General features: G+C 33.0%; 1 protein-coding gene across 4 annotated transcripts in view; it reads right to left on the reverse strand.

Annotated features, from left to right (window-relative positions):
- The window catches only part of KDM6A (lysine demethylase 6A), a 238,885-nt gene that overhangs the window by 155,738 nt on the left and 63,258 nt on the right, over nucleotides 1-19,889 (reverse strand). The window lies entirely within an intron of this gene.

Consider the following 19,889-nt stretch of genomic DNA (forward strand, 5'->3'; position numbering starts at 1 on the left):
GATGAAAATAATATACTTTATGAATGAGGACCTCAAACAATCTCAAATAGTTTCCACTACTAAATGCTACTATAATGCTATGCCACAGAAAAATATTTTGCCTAATTTATAATAGACCTCAGATAAAAAAGAGGATGAGATGGGAGGAAGGTTGAGAAGAGGAAGAAGAAGAGAGCAATAACTACCACCACCACCACACTCTACAGTTGGAAAGAACACCATTTTTATATCAGCCTTAAAATGGACAATCAATCAATTCACACAGACACAGTAGTGTTAGATGTTGGAGATAACAAAGTTGAAAAACATACTAGTCCTTACAGAATTTATCCTCTATATCTAAAGGAGTGAGGAGACATGTACATACATACATATACAAAATAATTATAAGGCAATGTGGGGAAGGAGGTATCCAGTAAAAGATCAGAAAAGATCTTAAATAGAAGAGACTAGGGACTCCAGGTTAAAAAATTGAAGGGAGGAAAGATTATATTCTAATCATGAATCAGCACTTATATAAAGCCATCAAAATCAGAAACAAGGTACACATCAAATTGCAGAACAGCAAATCATACAACTTCCTAGAGCTTCAATTTTCATAAATATAAAAACGAATGGGTTGACCTAAAACAAGGATTATTAACCATTTTTGTCAATTATAAAACTATATAAAAACTAAAACCTATGGATATCTTATGAGAATAATGTTTTTAAAATCCATAAAATACAAAGTATTACAAAGAAAACCAATTAAAACAATTTTATTTATTGACATTAATGATAATGACAATATAAATATTTGATGATACTAATTATTAATAAAAATGTTAATATTTCAAGGCCAAGTTCACAGATTACATATTAAGAACCATTATCCTAGAAAATATCTTTCCAAGGTCCTTTCTCACTTGAAATTAATTGAATCTATTAAATATTTAAAAGACCTAAAAGAGAACTACGTTTCTTAGTTCCCAATTTTAGGGTGAATTTAAGACATAATAATCAGATCCACTAAAAATATGTTATATAATCTCAACCAAGTCCTTGCTTAAAAGAAAATCCTTTTACAAAAGGTAATCTTCTGTAATCCATTCACTGACCCACTCAAGAAAGTGGCTATTCTAATCTTTCTCAGGTTTCGATGGCAACTCTTTCCTTCTCAAAGTTCATAATTTACTGGAAAAGATTAGTCTTTTAATCTCAAGATATCTTTCTGTACAACTCTTCTCATTCATCCAACTCTTTCATTGATGGTCCTTCTTACATATTCAGGACTTAAACAGAGAGATATGTAAGAAGGACCATCAAGTCCGGAATCACAACCTAAATGATTTTCTTTCAGTAGACAAATTTTAATTAAAATATATATATATATATATTTATATTAATGACCTTTGCCTCTTATATTTAAATCTCCCTGTATCATTTTACTTCCCACCCCCACCATCTTCCCATTCCCCGCTGCTGCTTATAAATACAGCAACATTCCTTTCTTAGGGGGAAAAAGTTACTTAATCAGAGCATTCTTGCTATATTGTCTACACTTCCTGCCTCAACTTCCTCTTCCCCTTACCATCTAGATTCATTCAACTGAAACCACTCTCCAAAATTGTCAATTAATCTCCCAAATGTCCCACTTTTTCTCAATTCTTTCTTTTGACTTTTGGAGGCTATCATTCTCTTAAACTACCTTTGCTGTCTTTTAAAAGCTTTCTCTGGGTTTGCGTGACCTTTTTTCTCTCCTCATACCTGTGTAAGAACTCCTCAGTCTCCTATGCTAGATCTTCATACAGGTGAACACACACTGATCAACACTTCCCCCCATTCCCTTTGAAAGACAGAAAGACAGAATACGTTCAAAATTGACATTTTAGAATTTTTTTTTTCACATTCTGAACCCAACTTGGTTAAAACCAATTCAAATATAAAATTATCTAATTGGATTTTGAAATTCTTTCAATAATCTGATCACTTCTTACTTTTCCAGGCCAATTATACTTTATTCCACTGATTTACATATTCAAAAGAACCCAGCCTATTTGTTAAAAAAAAAAAAAAAAAAAAAAAACCACCACTTTTTTTCCCCCCCATTATTTGATTTCCCGCATTTTCACTTCCTGGCTTGTCCTGGTATCTAGCATTCACAGCCCTTCCTCATCTCTTCTTGACTTAACTGAAGTCTTTTAAAAATCCAACCTTTGGCAAAGTAGCATTTTAGATTTCCCTTAATGTTAGTGCCTTTGATCTGAGATTATTCTGTTTGGAAATAATTTTTTTAGCATGTTTCCTTTCCCATTAAAATGATAGTTCCTTGAGAAATGGGATTATTTTTGCCCAAGTAGCACTTGCTGATGTGATGAATCAAGTGTAATATTAAAATAGGGAAAGGTAAAGACCATGATGATGATCTAGATGATCTAGTATTTTATCCTAAAAGCAACAAGAACTTAAATACTACTAAAGGGAAGAGGGGCTCCTTTGAGACAATCAGAGCTATATTGTGAGGCATGGTTCTCAAAAGTCTAGTCTGAGATCTCCTGGTGTTTCAGATCTCTCTTCAGTTATTACTTAATTATTAAAATTACATTTCTTTTCCAACTATGTCTGTTTGCTCTATAAAAAATGATCAACAGATTCAAGGAAGTCTTATTTTTACTATATTTTATAAGAAATAAAACAAGCATTTCTATCATAGCAGCAGAAAGAAAAAGACGATTGCACATAATAGACTTATGGATTAATTAATTAAATCTATTACGTACAACTTGCTATTTCTTTTTAAATGTGTGTTATGACGTAACTTTTTTCAACATTATTTTGAGATGCAATTTTTTCCTCCACCCCCCCTCTTCCTTACCTCCTCCTCCCTTCCCTTCCCAAGACAGCAAGAAAACTGAAAATATGTATAATCAATTTTTAACATTTCTATATGACTCAAATTGGGAAAGAAAAATCAACAAAAATCACAAACAAAAGGGAAAAAATCACGAGGAGAAAAAAAAAAGCAAACAAAGATGAAAACAATATGCTTTCATTTGCCATAAATCTCTCTCTAGATGCCAAAGGCAGGCATTTTACATCCCAATTGTATTGTAATTGTCTTGAATCACATCAACCACACTGCTGGGAAGAGCTAAGTATATCATAATTGATCACACAATCTTGCTGTTACTGTGTACATCTACTTATTTCACTCAGTATTAGTTCATGTAAGTCTTTCCAGGCTTTTCTGAAATCAGCCTGCTTGCCATGTCTTATAGAACAATAACATTCCATCACTTTCATATAACCACAACTATTCAGCCATTCCCTAACTGATGGACATCTGCTAGTTTACCCATTTTTTGCCATCATGAGAAAGGACCCCCAGCAGCCCTTTCTCCTTTTTTAAGATCTCTTTAGGACACAGACCCCGTAGCAGCACAGTTGGATCAAATTGTTTCATTGCCCTTTGGACATAGTTCCAAATTGTTTTCCAGAATGGCTAGGACAGTTCACAATTCCATCAACAATGTATTAGTGTCCTAGTTTTCCCTTATCCCCTTTTCCAACATTTGTCATTGTCTTTTCCTGTCATCTTAGCCAATCCGAAGAGTATAGGGGGTAGTACCATCAAAATGGTTTTAATTTGCAATTCTCTGAGCAATAATGATATAGAGCATTTTTTTTAGATGACTACAAATGGTTTTAATTTCTTCATCTGAAGATTGCCTATTCATATCCTTTGACCATTTGTCAATTGGACAATAGTATTTACTCTTATAAATGTTTTCTAAATATTTTAGAAATGAGGTTTTTATCAGAAATGCTGTAAAAACTGTTCCCCAGCTTTCTACTTTCCTTCTAATCTTAGCTGTGTTGGTTTTGTTTGCGCATAACCTTTTCAATTTAATCAAAATTGGAGAACAATTTATGACCAAACAAGATGCAAAGATCTGGCACTTAAAATACCCCTTGTTTTCCCATTCCTATAAAAACCACTAAAGATAAATCACTATTGATCAGAGAAATGCAAATCAAGACAATTCTGAGATACCATTATACACCTCTCAGATTGTCAGGAAAAAAAAAAAAAAAAAAAAAGACGAATGTTGGACAGGATGTGGGAAATCTGGGACACTAATATATTGTTGGTAGAACTGTGAAGGCATCCAAACATTCTGGAGAGTAATTTGGAACTATGCTCAAAAAGTTATCAAATTGTGCATACCCTATGATCCAGCAGTGTTACTACTGCTGTTATATCCCAAAGAGATCTTAAAGGAGGGAAAGGGACCTATATGTGCAAAAATGTTTGTGGTAGCCCTTTTTGTAGTGGCTAGAAACTGGAAACTGAGTGGATGCCCATCAACTGGAGAATGGCTGAATAAACTATGGTATATAAATGTTATGGATTATTATTGTTCTGTAAGAAACGACCCACAGGATGATTTCAAAGGACTTACATGAACTGATGCTGAGTGCAATGAGCAGAACCAGGCTATCACTGATACAATGATCAATTCTGATAAACATTGCTCTCTTTCAACAAGTTATTCAAACCAGTTCAAATTGTTCAGTGATGAAGAGAGCCATCTATCCTCAGAGAGAGAATTTAGGGAACTGAGTATGAGTATGAGTAGCATTTTCACTCTTTTTGTTATGGCTTGCTTCCACTATTTGCTTCACTTTTTCTCTCGTGTGGCACGATAATTGCATAAATATTTATGCATATATTGGATTTAATATACATTTCTACCATGTTTAACATAAAAAAGTATCATTTCTAAAACATTTTTAAAATGTGTCAAATTTGTAAGAATACAAGCCATCCTCTACTTTAGAAATGGTCAAAGAATATGAATAATTTTCAGATGATGAAATTCAAAAGTCATTTATAATTACATGAAAAAATGCTCTAAATGATTACTGATTAGAGAAATGTAAGTTAAAACAACTCTGAGTTGATTTACATAAACTGATGCTGAGCAAAACAAGCAGAACCAAGAATACATTGAACATAATAATGGCAAGAATGTACGATGATCCATCTATCAAAGTCTTGATTTTTCTTAGTGGTTCAGTGAGCCAAAGCAATTCCAATAGACTTTGGACAGAAAATGCCATCTGCATCCAGAAAAAAGAACTAAGGAGACTAAATATAAATCAACACATGCTATGTTCACTTCTTTTTTTCTGTTTTTTTAATCTCTCCCATGTTTTTTCCCTTTTGCTTTTATTTTTCTCTCCCAACATTATTCATATTAGCAATGTGTGTTAAAAACAAACAAGAAAGGAAATAATGGAAATTCCTTCAAGACAAAGACTGCAATTCTTTTGTTTTTATAACCCTAGTACTTAGAATGGAACTTGAAACATTATATGCTTAATAAATGCTTTTTTTTAATTAAAAAAAACAAAACACTAAAAGACCATTAAAACAAATGAGGTTTTCCTTAAAATAAGCAGCATCTACCTAAAATCATCAGCAAGCATTATATGTAATGCGGATAAGCTAGAAATATTCCCAGTAAGATGAGGGGTAAAACAAGAGCACTCGTTAGCATCACTATTGTTCACTAATGTACTAGAAATGTTAGCTTTCGCAAGAAAAGAAATTGAAGGAATTTTAAAAATGTAATATAAAACCATCACTCTTTACAAATATTTAGAGACCAACAAAAAAATTATATGAATTAACAATTTTAGCAAAATTGCAGGATATAAAATGAACCCAAATAGATCACCAGCATTTCTCTATATTACCATCAAAGCCCAGCAACAAGAAATGGAAAGAGAAATACCATTTAAATTAACTGTAGACAATATAAAGTTTCTGGGAGTCTACAGATGATGAGACAGATGCAGAAGATGAGAAGATGAACACAATTATGACACACTTCACACTAATAAATCAGATCTAAACAACAGGGAAAATATCAATTGCTCATGGATAGACAATTCCGCCAAAATTAATCTGCTTATTCAGTGCCATACCAAACTGCAAAAAAATTTAATTCATACAAGCTATAGAGAAAAATAACAAAAATTCATCTGGAACTAAAATTCAAGGATTATCAAGGGGAATAACTGAGGGAAAAATGTGAAGAACAGTGGCCTAACCATACTAGACCTAAAATTTTACTATAAAGCAGTAATCATCACCACTACATAGAATTCCTAATCCCTCTATTTTTGTCTGCCTGCATTTTTTATTTCCTTCACAGGCTAATTGTACACTATTTCAAAGTCCAATTCTCTTTGTACAGCAAAATAACTGTTTGGACATGTACACATATATTGTATTTACTTTATACTTTAACATATTTAACATGTATTGGTCAACCTGCCATCTGAGGGAGGGGGATGGGAGAAAGGAGGGGAAAAGTTGAAACAAAAGGTTTTGCAATTGTCAATGCTGTAAAATTACCCATCATATATCTTGTAAATAAAAAGCTATTAAAAAAAAAAAACAGCAGTAATCATCAAAACCATTTGACAGTGATCAAGAAATAGAGTGGTGGATAGTAGAATAGGTTAAGTACACAAAATATCATGGACAATGAATATAATAATCTACTGTTTGATAAACTCAAATGACTCCAGCTTCTGGGATAAGAAAATTTGCTAGGAAAACTGGAAAACTGCATGGCAGAAACTAAGGAATAGACTAACATTTCACAGCCTATATCAAGGTAAAACATAAATAGTTTCTTTCTTCCTTCATCTGCTAATCAATTTAATGTAAAAATCAACATGTCCTATAGCCTAAGAACAAAATATCATATTCTTCCTCTTCAATGTATTTTTGGGGGAGATGGGTGGGGGTTAGGGGAAATTTTCAACAATATCACTTTGATTAAGGCCTATATTATCTTACAGTTGAATTACTGAAAAGCCTCCCTTTATTTGTATCTGATTCCAATCTACCCTCATATTTACCTTCATCCTATTCCTCTAGATTTTCAAAACCTCTCCATAAGTTGGCCTAAACTTTATTTTCTACCCATTCCCCTCTTCCTCCTCCTTTTCTTATCATTACCACTACCACCATCAGCACCACTATCAGTGGCTCATGGATGTCCCAAAATTGTGGAATGGAATTCTGCCTATAGTAAACAAACTGATAAATACAAAAAATAAATGGAATGTTATGATGTCAAATGGGAAAGTAGGTAGTATGATGTATAAAGCAACAGGCCAGAGTCAGGAAAACCTGAGTTCAAATCCAGACTCAAGATACTCATTGGCTTGTGACAATGGGCAAGTCACTTAAACCCTGTTTGCCTCAGTCCCTCATCTAAAAAATGAAAGAGAAGGAAATGGCAAGCCATTCTAGTATCTTTGCCCAGAAAAAATAGTGTCATGACAAGTTCAACATGAAAACAACAAGGTGATATAAAATACAAAGAATAAGGAATAGAAGAGAAAATATAATACTTGCATATACTTTACTAAAAAAAAAAAAAAAAGCCATTGACCATACAGATTTTATGTAAAACATTATTGAATATGGAATTATTCCTTATAAGCAAACTAATATAGAAATTGTTTAGAAAATCAAAAGGTTTTTTTTTTCCTCTAGATAATGAAGTTTGGTTTAAGGCATATGCCCACAACAACAGCAAGTGACTGATGAATGAGGAACAGGTTTGGAAGTCAGATTTAAAAGCCATTCAAACTCATTTGTTATTTTAGGAGCTTTTGACAAGGGACTCCATAAGAGGAAAAAGGGGGAGAAAGTCCACGGGGCTAAAATCCAAACAAAATGAACTCTAAAAAAAATTTGGTCCTCTCAAAAACTCATGTTGCCAAAGTAAGAAATGAAGCATTATCCCTACTAGTTTCAATTCACAAATGGCACTGTGGATGGGGAAATGAGGAAAAGATTTTATTCCCTTACATAGTATATAGGGTATAGCAGGGGTCCTCAAACTATGGCCCACGGGCCAGATGTGACAGCTGAGGACTTTTATCCCCCTCACCCAGGGCTATGAAGTTTCTTTATTTAAAGGCCCACAAAACAAAGTTTTTGTTTTTACTATAGTCCGGCCCTCCAACAGTCTGAGGGATAGTAAACTGGCCCCTTATTTAAAAAGTTTGAAGACCCCTGGAGAGTGTCTTAAGAACTGATTAAAGATTTTTACTATTTTTAAATGTTCTTTAAAGGGGACAAAAAGGAGGAAAAACCCTTAATCCAAACCTAATTTTAATAATATAAAATTCTAATAAATATAAAAACTTGAAATTGAAAATTGTATTTTTCATTTTTTTCAATTTTATATAAGCTTAAATTTCTTAAAGGTTTTCAATTGCTATTCTTAGCTTTATTAACTAAAAACATGCACAAAAATCACAATCATGAAATAATAACTACACTACATACTCTGAATGCTACACCACTAAGCTTTTAGAAATTGTAGCCTTGGGGAAGCTAGGGAGTGCAGTAGATAAAGTACCAGCCCTAAAGTTAGGAGGACCTGAGTTCAAATCTTGTCTCAGACACTTAACACTTAGCTGTGTTAAGTAAAAGTCACTTAACCCCAAATGCCTCAAAAAGAAAAGAAAAGAAAGAGAAATTTCGAAAGAAGAAATTTCAAAATTCTTAATTTTGTAACTTTCAATTCTTGTAGTGGACCAGTGTCTTAAATATCAAATTAAATGTTTTCAAAATTGTTTTAATATAAGTGTTTTAGATAACCAACCTAAAACTTACAACATTAATAAAAAAGAAACTTTAAAAGTTTAAAAAACTAAAGCTCTTGTAAACATAACTCTACTAACATTTTACAACCAGTCCTCTTTCCCATTGCCATCAAATTTTAACTCTCAATCTTTTTATACATCAAAATATTAACAAATTATACTAAAAAAAATAAAGATGTCAATGGCATAAATTGATTACTACTTTCAAGATTCAATATATATTTACTATATTATATATAAACGATATAATACTGGTGAAAAAAAGAGTAAGGAACAGTAGGACATACAAAGCACCTGAAATTGTTAGAGAAAAGAAAGGTATGTGCCCTGTCTCAAATGACTCCTTCTCCCTTAGACCATAATTGGGGGAGGAGTGGATGCAAACAGGAAAAATAGAACTACTTCCTGATCAGAAAAAGAGAAGTGAAAATTAGATAATTTCTTGATTTCTTAACAAAATAAAATTCCATCTTTGAGTTTCAGGTACCATGGACAGCACCAGGATTCTAAATAATTGCCCTATGTCCCCTACACTTTTCTCCAATCCTCAAACCTTGAAAACATTTCTTCAAAACCCCTGGCAAAAATCACAAAATTACTCTAATTTAATCTAATACATTATTGCCATACAAATTCAACTAAGTCTTATCATTAATCTGGAATTTTTTTTTTACCCATTTACTCAAATATCTGAACTGAAAAAGATTAAGAGAAACCAGTTTGAACCCAATTAATTGCCCATCTTATCTCACTGGTGCTGCCACAGTTTCTGGCTCAATTCCTTTATTTTCTTCATTTCATTCCCACCAGCAAGTTAAGCTCTATCTCTTCTTCATGGGTTCCTTCCCAATAAAATTTCAACAATATTAAAGAATTGGGAAAAGCCAGTTTAAAGTCCCTAAACAGTGAAAGTCAAAGGAAAAGACTATACAAAGAATGAATGAAAAGCATTTAACCTATTATGTGCCCAACTCTGATGAGCTGTCCTTTTTATGTTTGCTTATAAGACAATTTTATACCATTTTATGGCAAGTACTCACATGGAGGTCGGTCAGAAGTGATACAAGGACACTCTCATGATAAGAACTTTGAATCTGTTTTGACAAGGAAGACATTGGCAAAGGACAACCCAGCAGTATTACAGTAGTTTGAAAGAAGAAAAGAGGCGACCCAAGAGTGAGGTGAATGTAAGGACACATATGCCCAAAAAATGCAGAGAAAAGGAATTCAATCTCTAGTGGTCCTTCCTAGAGGGTGCAGCAGCAACAGGACAAAAAATATCAAAATCTGTAAGGAAGTCCAAGAAAAGGAGGTCAAAAAGAAATGGCCCTTGAATTAAGTGAGGCCACTGGGGACCTTGAAGAGAGTTTTAAGAATGAAATACTACATTATAAATTAGAGAAAATCAAGGGAGGTTAGTGAATTCGTAGAAGTAGCACACTTCCTCAATTAAAAAGGAGACAGATTAGTGTTTAACAGAGATAGCAGAGTTAGGAATTTGTTTTAAAGACAGAAACATACTTAAAAAGACTTGCCCAGTATTCACTTTTATGACAATATCATCTCTCATTCACTAATGTCCCTAATACTCATGGCCTTTCACAATCTAGCATGAGCCAGCCTTTCCAGCTTTCCCTCATACTTCTCTTCACTTAATTCTGCAACCCCAGCCAGACATTCATTATTTATCATTCACCAAATGTTTTTTCTGCTTTCAAGCTTTCCTTATATAGCTCCTAAAAACATCAGATAAACCTACTTTGCTTGATCACTGCCTACTGAAAGTCTACTCACCTGTTAAGACCTATCAAAAATATCTTTACTTTCCACAAATAGAAATCCTTTCCTCCCCCCATATATATGAATATGTTCTTTCCTGTCCTATATATCCAATGCCTTTACTTTCCACAAACAGAAATCCTATACATATGATGTAAAAACAGTAACAAAAACTACTAACTATATAAAGAGTCTTCCCTGTTAGGATCTCTCTTCTCTCCTACCCCATGTTTATGATTTTTAAATAGCTATTAAATTAATAATCATTTTAGATCATTCCTGAAATTCAGTTCTCTCAAATAGTATAAATGGCTTTCTATGTTCATTGTATTGTAATAAGTAGTATCAGGATTATCCTTGTATATAAGACATATTAAAGGTTCACAAGACTTTAAAGTCAACATACCTTATCAGTGGAAGTAAAGTGTATATATAAATGCACTTGCATAGTAGTATAAAATGAATTATCTTGATATGGGTCAAATCTGAAAGACTAAAGATGGCCCTTTATGTCATATCCCAATTTGTAATCTACTGATAAAAGTATAGTTGTTGGGCAAGTTTTTTAGATTCTCAACATCATTCAGGAGGCATTTGCTTAATTACTCTTTTCAATTTTAGCATGCTCTCAAGTTTAATTTGTCGTTCCTGTGATGTTTTCATTTCAGTTATGTCAAACTCTTTGTGATCTCATTTTGGGTTTTTCTTAAAAAATATACTGGGTTTGGCAGTATCTTCTCCAGTTCATTTTACAGATGAGAAACAGGGTTAAGTAACTTAAAAAAGGTCACATAGCTAGTGTGACAAGGCCACACTTGTACACAAGGGAATGAATTTTTCTGAGCTAGATCTAGCACTCTAATTACCGTTAGTTGTATCCTTTTAAATCCTAGGTTTTAATTTATTATGCAATGAGAAGTACTTCTACACACAAGGCCACTAAATTCAAGACAGCAAAATGGTGATGCTATTCATAACAAAAGTAGTAAATAGCCATGGGACCTAAATACAAAGGGTTGTAGCAACATAACAGAATTGAAAGAAATGGATGTGACTCACATGTATGGCTATCAGGAGAATTATTAGCAAGACAAGGAATGAAAGGAACTCATAACAGATGAAGAAAATCATAATTTTATGAAATTAAAAAATTTAAATGATCAGGGCAGTTAAAGATTTTTTTTTAAGTATTGGGGGGGGGGGGAAATTTGCAATAAATATTCGACTTTCAAATAGCCAACCTTAAGTGTACCAAAATAAATCTACAAGAACAAACAAGTTATCTCTCAAAAGGGAAAGTTAACAGAAGAGTTCCAAAATAACAATGATATGTAAGAGTATACAGTTAATAAGAGAATGCAAATCAAAATAAATGAGATTTCATTTCAAACCCAGAAAAATGATAATGATATTAATAATGACCAAAGGCAGGGAGGGGGTAGAATGGCCAATATTAAGATCAAAAAGTCAATATTGGAATGATGGATCACTAATACATTGCTGGTGACACTGTTAATTCATCCAATCTTTCCATAAAGCAATTTGAAACGATAAATTCCTCTCTTAAAAAATCACTTGTACAGACTCAACACTACCCTAATACCACTATTAACCTAACTTCAGGCTCCCCATACCTCCACACCAAAAAAGATCAAAGAATGGAAAAGGATCCATATGTCTAAAATTATCTATAACACTTTTTATAGTGACAAAAATTTACAAACTAAGGGCTGTCCACCAGTTTCAGAATGGTTAAACAAATTATGCTATTTGAATGTAAAGAAAATACTATTTCATAAGAATTAATGAAAAGAACACTTTCAGAGACAACTGGGTAGATATGTACAAACTTATGTAGAAGGAAGTTAAATAAAATCCGAAAATAATTAATATAATAACAAGATTATAAAGAACAACTCCTAAAGACTTAAGAACTCTGACCAAAACAAAGACCAACTTTTTTCTGGAGAGAGGTAATAAGACTCAAGCATGGAAAATGAAACATATGATTATTGTAGAAATTTATTTTTCTTTAACAGACAATGTTACATAATTTTATTTTATTTTCCCAAAGGGAATGGATTGAGAGGGAAGGGGGAAAGTTTAACAATAATTGGCTACCACATATCACAAGCTCCCCTTCTCCCCCCAAAAAAAAAATTAAGGAAAATTAAAAGGTGATCATGGAAGCACTTCTTAAATGAAAAAAATAATATGCAGAAGGAAACAAAGACAAGTAGAACTACTTTAAAAACTCATACTAAATGTGCCATCCATAAAGGGAAAAAGTAGAGGCCTCAGTTTTCACATAATTCTTCTTCTAATTTATATATTAAGTTAAAATTAGGTGAAAAAATTAGATAATTGCAATTATGCTATGAAATAAAAAGATTCACGAGAGGTTTTAAAAAAAAAAAAAGTGAAACCACTTTGTACATATGCCGTAGACAATAAATATTGATGTTAGATCTATAGATTTTAAAAAATACTAAAGTAACCAATTAAAAAATATTAACTGGACTGAAAAAAGAAGATAATAAGTATAAGAGATGTATGGATAAATATAAAAGATAAAAAAAAAAATGAAAAACAATGAATTCAGGAATTCCTGCAATAATTTTTCCCTGAGGCAATCGGGTTTAAGTTGCCTTCTCCAGTGTCACACAGGTAGGCAGTGCTAAGTATCTGAGACCAAACTTGAACTCAGGTCCTCCTAACTTCAGAACTGTTGTTCTATCTGTTGCACCAACTAGCTGTCCATTCCCCTCCCCACTTCCAACCCCCTCCCATAGTAAAATTTGAAAGACTTAATGGTATTTTAAGAATAAGCCCATTAAATAATGTAAATAATCATGAGCATTCATTTAGTGATTCAAGGTCTGTAAAATGCTTTAGAAATATTATCTTAGTTGATCCTTATCACCACAATGGGAAGCAGGTGCAATTATTACCTCAGATGTGAAAACTGAGAAAGAGAAAGGTTTAAGTTTCAGAGTCACACATCTAAATAAAAGTCTAAAAGAATACATTTGAATTCACATCTTTTAGACTACAAAAGATGATTTGAGTAATGAATAATTTCTTCAGGATCACACTATTTAGTAAAAGTCCAAAAAGTATAGGTGAATTCAGGACTTTCTTAACCACAGGTCCACTGTTTTATCCCCATCCCCAAACACATACAACACTTCCTATTTGTTTCCATATATAAAAGACTTCTCAGTATTAGAAGATCCTTTTGCAAAAACAGGTAGAAAGAATGTCTAGAGTAATCACCCAAATGAGCTAGAATAGATCTTTTCCTTTTTCGACACTTTCTCTAATAATCCAATAAGACATAAAATTATGAAAGACAATTAGAGACTATAATTGATAAATTATCACATTGCCCATTACATCTCAGTTTCACATCACTCCCATCATTCTCCATCCCTTTAACATTGTCAGTCCTACATATGTATTGTTTAATTAAGAAGATATATAATTACAAAACCTGAATAGGTCTGCTACAAATTTGTTTCACAATCCCAATTGAGCCTTCATTACTGCTAGAAAATCTCTCTACTGATTTTCCCTTATCAACTCACTATTCCCAGTATCCACAGTGGTTCTTTCAAATAGTTTCATCACTCCTCAAACTTCCATTGGTTTCCCTCTTCTTCCAGCTGAGAAATTTACCTTTTAGGGGGGGGAGAAGGGGGAAGGTCATCTACCCTCTTCTTAGTGTCTTATCCCTTAAATTCCTTCTGCTACTACCTTCTTAATTCTTGTCTCACATGATGTGATGAAGTGGTTTTTGTTGTTTTTAGCTGTTTTGTACACCTTTTTGTGATCCCATTTGGGGCTTTTGTAGAGTAGTTTGACGTTTCCTTCTGCAGCTCATTTTACAGATTTGGGAACTGAGGCAAGCAAAGTTAATGACTTGCTCAGGGTCACACATACAGTTAATAAGTATGTCAAATTTGAATTCACAAAAATAAGCTTTCCAAACTTCAGGCCCAGCACTCTTATCTACTGCACCAGCAGCCTTACTCCTTGCTCAATGCTAATCTCTCACTACTTTTCTTGGCTTCTTATATCATACTCATAATGTCAAATATTTTTCCTTCCAGAGATATTAGGCTCCTGGTTGTGTGTAGAACAAGACACACTCCATCTCTCAGCTCCAAACATTTTCTCCAGCTATCCCCAATGTCTGGAATGTTGTTATATCTCCCCTAATTTCCTTTAAATTCCAACTAAAATTTCCACTTTCTACAAAAAAAATTCCCCAATCCTTCTTAATTCCAATGTAAAAAGATTGATTTGTGTGTCTTATTTGCATACTGTCTCCCCTGTAAGACTGTAAAGTCCTTAGGTACTGTCTTCAGTCTTTTTTTGAATCCTCAGCACATAATAAAATTACTGACTGAATTTTATTGAAATTTTTTCATATAATCCTAGCACGTCTACAATAAAATATTTTAAATAGAAAAAGCTCATTTACACTAACTATAAGATGCATAAACCATACAGAAGTGGACCTACCAAAATACAATCCAGACTTGTATAAATGTGAATAAATTCACTACACCAAAGTAAAACAAGCATAAAAATAATATAATAACATTAATAGTAGTTATATGGAACTCTTAAGGTTTACAGAAGAGCTTTACATATATTATCTCATATCATACAAAAACTCTATGGGTTAAAACTCTGTCCTGACAGTTACTTGCTATAAGACTCTGGGCAAGTCTATAAAGTATACCACCAAACCTCTCAGGATTGTAAGGCTCCTACACAAAATGCTTTGAAAATCTTTAAAAAGCACTATAACAAATTCTAACTATTACTGTTAGAGGCAGCTATATGGCATAATTTAGACCTCACCCAAAACACTTTCTGATTGTTTAACCCTGAACTAGTCACTTACCCTCATTCTCAGTTTCCACAGCAGTAAAACAGGGATTATAAATAGCAACAGTATCTACCTCACAGGTTTGCTCTGAAAATAAAATGACATATAGTATTTGTAAAGAGCTTTGCAAATATTAAATGTCATAAAAATACCAGCTATTTACATTATTACAATACTACCACAATACTACCACCAAAAGTAATTTATACATGTAGTGATATACCAATCAAACTGCCAAGAAATTTTATACAACTAGACCAATTTTTTAAAAAATCTGTTTGGAATAACAAAAGGCCTAAAAGAAGCATTTCCTCTTCCATAAGAAGTGCTGGGAAGACTGGAAAGCAGTATGGCAAAATAATGATGATAATAATCAACTAATATCACACACTACTATTTACCATGATAAGTAAGCCAAAAAAGATATAAACCTTAAAATTTTAAATCTAGAGGCCTCCAAAGAAGGAAGCAAAAAGAGAAAATATCTAGAGTAGTCTAGAGTAGTCTACAGTGAGCTAGTCTGAGTAATTTCAGGATTCTCTTCTGTACTGTTTGATTTAAAATACTTAAACATTCTTGACTTTTATCAGGGACTGAAAGGAGAGAGGATAGTGACTCTTGGAACTTAAATCCAATTCACTGCTGTCATCACTAGTCCTCAAAACCTTCAAAGGCCAATTCTCTACCTACTATTTTACTCTTTCTCTGTAAACTTGTACTAGAGGCTAGTCATGAGGCCTCCTAACAATTGGGAAACAAAAATAAAAATAAAAGGAAGAACCAACAAGCAGTTTAATATGACATATCTAAGAGGAGGAGTTAGGGTAAGTAGATGTATGTGTGCATGCAGGGAAAGAGAAATTTTAGGCTGATAGGCAAACAACATTCCCTTAATTTAACTTTCAATTTCTAGTCCCTCTAAAGACTTTGTCTTTTTGTGGTTCCTTTACCCCATCCTACCTGGAAAACTGGGAGGGAAGAGTTTCTCCCTGCAAGAGTTAAGTCCTTGTCCAAGTAGACAAGGAAATCCACATTCAATTTCAACTGTGAGTTGCTTTACACTGAATTCTCTGGTTATGACCTTTCCAACTATGTACCTAATGGCTATTTCCAGCTATGCTCTGTTTTTCTCTTAGTTATCCCTAGAAGGATCCCTAATTGTCTCTTTCCAAGTCAAAACCTCCCTTAATTACCAAAAATTGCATTATCAATATTTCAAAACCTTGTCAGTCACTGTATCTCCAAAGAATCCAAGAGTACTTAAATATAATTTAGACAAGATTCTTCTTAACTTTTTCTACGTTCATGGACCCCACTGATGGTATAATGAAGTCTATGGATTCCCCAATATATTCTTTAAATGCATAAAACACATTACAATATAATAAAACAATTGGAGTAAAAGTTTTTTCAAAATACATATTTTAAAAGTTCACAGATTCCAGGTTAAAAATATAAGATTCATTGATGTTGAGCTAGAAAGGTCTTAAATTGGCCACCTAGTCCAACCTCATACCATTTAAAACCTGAGTCATAAGAACCAGGTTCTTTTGGTTCTTGGGATGCATTCTTTGCATTGCACAACTACCCTAAATTATTTTTAAATCACTTCATTAAAGATAAGTTATACAATTTCCTCTTCTGCAAATCTGGAGAGGGTAACATTTATACAGGCTATCTCACAAAGGAATGTTTTGATAAATTACTTTGCAAAACTTAAGGTATTGTATTAAGTGTCCTTTGTTATTATTACATGACAGGGTATTGACTATGCTCAGTAAGGCATTATAACAACTCTAACCTAGAGCTTTGCTTTTCTTCTAAATACTCAAAAGTAGTGAATCTTCTCCCCACATCCCACACCCCATCCCACCCCAGAGGTACCCTGGGGTCATCTTTTCATCAATCACAATTCTCATTCAGGGTACTTAATACATTTCAGCACTCAAAGCTGCCATGCACCCTTTCTCTTATCTCTACTTGTTTCCAAATCTAGACATCGTCTGAAGTCCAAAATTTTATTGCATTCTCCAGTGACAAATTAATCTGATAAACTCAGTATTTATAATAAAATAGTACTCTATGCCCTTCTTTTCCCCCAGGTCTGGATCATATCCATGAATTATAACACAGAATAACATTTGAAATTGATCTTGCTACTGAATTATATTAATCTTAAATTTAAAATGTATAAACTAATACAGATGAAATTGTTGTAAACAAACTGCAGATAACATAGACACAATTTTTCTTTACAGTATTAGAAACAGAGAAAGGATCCAAAAATTTCATTACGGAGAGAGCCACCAATGAGGAATTTATTCTACCAATGAACACAAGCATGTCCTCTACAGTTCTTCCTAGTTAATCTAAAAATCAAAAAATAATAACAATAATAATAATAATAATTGGGGAACTGAGAAGTTAAATGACCTAGGGACACATATCTGGTATGGTACAGAAGTGGGTCTTCAAGCCCAATTCTCTATCTACTATTCCACACTCTTTCTCTGTAATGTATTAAGCTAGTCTTGAGGCATCCTAAGAACCGGGAAATATTTCTTTTCTTTCACCTACTTCTCCCAACATGTAGCAAGAATGCAATTTTTAAAAACTGCTCTTGATACCGTATAATTTACAAAACAAAATGTTTGCTTTAAAAAAAAAAAAGTCATTATGAACAGAACCAGGAGATCATTATATACTTCAACAATGATACTGCATGAGGATGTATTCTGAGAGAAGTGGATTTCTTCAACATAGAGAAGATCTAACTCAGTTTCAATTGATCAATGATGGACAGAAGCAGCTACTGCTTGCATTTTTGTTTTTCTCCCGGGGTTATTTTTACCTTCTGAATCCAATTCTTCCTGTGCAACAAGAGAACTGTTCGGTTCTGCACATATATATTGTATCTAGGATATACTGTGACATATTTAACATGGGGTAAGACTGCTTGTCATCTGGGGGAGGGGATAGGGGGAGGGAGGGATAAAATCGGAACAGGAGTGAGTGCAAGGGATAATGTTGTAAAGAAATTTTTTTTCAAAAAAAAAAGAGAGAGAAAAAAGAAAAGAACAAACCCATACAGAGAAAAAAAATAAATGAGAAATGTTTATTATTGAAATGGAAAAAAAAAAATCATTATTGCCTAGAATATAAAATCTAACTAGATGGGCAATCAGTTATTAAGATAATGCAATCCTGACTATTCCACAGGGGGTTGAAGGGAGGGGAAAGAGAAGAAATTCTCCATATTGACTGAACATTTTATTTGGCCATCTATCCCTCATCTTCTACAACTACTGACCCTCTCTAAATTCCATTAAAGTCATAACCAAAAAAATCCCATCTTTTACAGGAAATGTTCCCCAAGCCCTCATAATTCTAGTATTTTCCTTATTTCATTATTCATTAATTATTTCCTATTTATTCCATACATTTGCTTATTTTGTATATTATTTGTTTGCATATTGACTCCCCCATTAGACTGTAAGCTCCATGAGGGCAGAAGCTATATTTTGATTCTTTGTATCCCCAATGCTTATCACAGTACCTGGCATATAATACACTTAGGATTTTGATATACTAGATGAACTCTGAGCTGAACCTAGAAATAAAAAGCAACTTTTAATTGGATTTCATTTGAAAAACTATATAGTGCTTCAATAATCCAAAAATTTCAGTTGCTACAAAAATCCATGAGTAAGGCTATATGCCCATGCCTCTTGGAAAACCACAGTCACCAAAGAATTATAAATACCCTAAAAAGACACTGTAAAGTTAGAAAATAAACAAGCCATATACCTTTGAGTCCTTATCTAGTGTGTTTTTATAACTCCGTTTTTCTAAGAAAATGGGTAATTAAGTCAGCATTAACTATTAAAATATAGATATAATGGAACAATGATCAAAGAAAGTAATAAATATCAACATCAAAAAATTTTTTTAAGATTGTTTCTGAATGTCTTGAACAATTGGCCTAGGTTTTTTAATGATGTTTTTCCTCAATTAGAGAATGTTCTCAGGTTTGTTAACAAATTCTGAAATCTGTCAACTTAGTTGCTTTAGTCATTTATCTTCTCTGAAATTTAATTCTTCAATTATAAAATAAAATAAGGATGTTATATAATAAAATAAGGATGTTATACTAAAAAAAAGGCCTATAGAAGCCTTTGTCAGTCAAACGCCATAACCCAAGGATTTCTGGATATTTATTCTTCTTGACCTTTTTGCATAGATACCACTGACCATCATGAGTTTCTATGATACAGCTTTCTTGGTTCTACTCCATAAATCTTCTTTGCTATATTGGTATCTACATTAAATTGTAGATAGCTCATTAAATTATAGAAGCTCCCTTGTCCCCCCCTCTTCTCACGCTGCTCTGCTCTTGACCTTAATCACCTCACACAGATTTAATCGCATATCTATACAGAAGACTACAAAATCTCTGCATCCAGCCCTAGTCTTCCTACTCAATAATAAACTCCAATGATAACCAGTTATCTCTAGGATCAAAGCT

Source organism: Antechinus flavipes, chromosome 3, assembly GCF_016432865.1.
Source record: "Antechinus flavipes isolate AdamAnt ecotype Samford, QLD, Australia chromosome 3, AdamAnt_v2, whole genome shotgun sequence".
Taxonomy (NCBI): domain Eukaryota; kingdom Metazoa; phylum Chordata; class Mammalia; order Dasyuromorphia; family Dasyuridae; genus Antechinus; species Antechinus flavipes.